General features: G+C 41.4%; 1 pseudogene; it reads left to right on the top strand.

The window, feature by feature from the left end:
* The first annotated feature begins 555 nt into the window (after positions 1 to 555).
* LOC124959322 (olfactory receptor 4B1-like) lies at positions 556 to 1,487 on the top strand (annotated as a pseudogene).
* The last annotated feature ends 953 nt before the right edge of the window (positions 1,488 to 2,440 follow it).

Here is a 2,440-nt window from a genome sequence, read left to right as displayed (position 1 = left end):
AAATGCCATAATTTCATTCTTCTTTATGTGGGAATAATACTTCATGTAGTATATACATACCACATTTTCTTTATCAATTCATCTGTAGTCAAAGTAGTTTTAAGAGCAGAGAAAATCTTGAGGGAGTTCTCTCCCTCATTGTGTCAATGTGCACTTTCATCACATGAAATTCCAAGCTTCCTGAGTGTGGAGCCTCATTTCCTTCTCTTTTCCTGTGTCCTGAGTTGTCTAGGTACATGGGAGTTGCTTAATAAAATATTTGGTTTAGAGAATTGTATTTAAAAAAATCCTCACCTGCTTCCAACAAGAAAGTGTGCCCATGAAGGGCAAACCTGGACACAGACAGAAGCAAAGTAGTGAATGCCCATATATTACATATGAACTGCTATTTGAGAGTGAGCTAGATCTCGTTTTCAAAATATATTACCATTTCATGAAGCCATGGGATCGTGCAAAACCAGAGGGTCTCCTAGAATTCAGAGGCTATGTCCTTATGACTGTGTTTCCTTTGTCACAGGGGTCTTCTCTGAGATCCATCTTCTCCAAATCCAATTCATGACATGTACAAACAACGTGACTGAATTAGTTATTGCTGGCCTTTTCCAGGATCCAGAGATGCAGAAAGTGTGCTTTGTGTTGTTTCTCTCCATGTACCTGGCCACCGTGGTGGGCAATGGCCTCATCATTGTGATGGTCAGTGTCAGTAAGAGTCTGTGCTCCCCCATGTACTTCTTCCTTGGTTGCCTGTCCCTGGTGGAGATTTGTTTCTCCTCTTCTGTGGTCCCTAAATTCATCACTGACTTACTTGCCAAGGTTAAAACCATCTCCCTGAAGGGACTGTCTGGCCCAGATCTTCTTCTTCCACTTCTTGCAGTTACTGAGATAATTTTGCTTGTGATGATGGCCTATGACCGTTATGTGGCCATCTTCAAGCCTCTTCATTACATGAACATTATGAGTTGTCAACTATGTCACATGCTGGTGGCTGGTTCCTGGCTGGGGGCTTCATTCACTCCATAATTCAGGTTCTCATCACCATCCCTCTGCCCTTCTGTGGTCCCAATGTGATTGACCACTACTTCTGTGACCTCCGTCCCTTATTCAAGCTAGCCTGCACTGACACCTTTGTGGAGAGGGGTATTGTGCTGGTCAATAGTGGATTAATCTCCATTTTCTCCCTCACCATCTTGGTGTCCTCCTACATCATCATCCTGTTCAGTCTGAGGAACCGCTCTGCAGAGGGAAGGTGCAAAGCCCTCTCCAACTGTGCCTCTCACATCACGGTGGTCATCTTGTTTTTCGGACCTGCCATCTTCATCTACATGCGGCCCTCATCCACCTTCACTGGGGACAAGCTGGTGGCTGTGTTCTACACGGTCATCACCCCCATGCTGAACCCCATCATCTACACACTCAGAAATGCAGAGGTGAAAGTCGCCATGAGGAAGCTGTGGGGCAAGAAGGAGAACTCAGGGATGGGACAATGATAGAAAGTCGTATGACTGATTATTGTGTTTTTTTGAAATGGATTTCTAGTGAGATATTTCAGAACAGCAGCAACAAATATAGGACTTAATGTTACTTCTGCTGTGGTTCTCCTTGGCAACCAGGATACCCTGGTGTAATGTTTGAAGGATAGAGGTGAGGAGTTGTTACTGAATCTTCTGGAACACTATTGACTGCATCGTATCTAACAATATAATGGGTTTGGGTAATTGGAAGGCTCAAACAAAGGGTAAATGCAAAGTGGAGGATCTTGACAAATGTTTAGTAGGCTAAAATCACTTCCTTGATTTCCTCCTCCCTCTGTAGTAATTCATATATTTATGGGGTATGATATGATGTTTCAGTGCATGTATGAAATGTGTAATGATCAGATCAGATCACATATTTATCACCTAATACATTCATCATGTCTTTGTGTTGGGCACATTCAAAATTCACCCCACCAATTATTATGAAATGCTAAGTAATTACTGTCACCCATGGTTATTCCACTATGTTATCCTAATGTTTGTCTACCTACATCTCTGTAAAGAGGACATTTTGATAAGTGTTTTGTAGATTGAAATCACTTAACCTTCCCTTCATCCTCATTTTCTTCCTTCCTTCCCTGCATCATATTTTGATGGATTGTCAAATTCAGTTAGCTATTATTTTATTGAAAAAAAATTTTTTTTGCAATACTGGAGCTTGAACCCAGGCCCTTACATATGTTAGCAAGTGCTCTACCACCAAGCTACATCCCTAGTCCTAAATTAAACGTAGATTATTTACCTCATCATGTTTTAAAGTTTTTTCCTATATGGCTAACAAATGAGTCAATCAAACCTACTGGGGGGATAAGGAAGAAGAGTGAAATGAATCTGACCTACCTTTCCTATGTGCATATATGAATATACCACAGTGACTCTTACCATCATGTACATCCACAAGATAA

Source organism: Sciurus carolinensis, chromosome 11 (genome assembly GCF_902686445.1).
Source record: "Sciurus carolinensis chromosome 11, mSciCar1.2, whole genome shotgun sequence".
NCBI classification, from domain to species: domain Eukaryota; kingdom Metazoa; phylum Chordata; class Mammalia; order Rodentia; family Sciuridae; genus Sciurus; species Sciurus carolinensis.
Note: the sequence above shows the minus strand (reverse complement) of the source record. Positions and strands in the feature narration are given on the sequence as shown.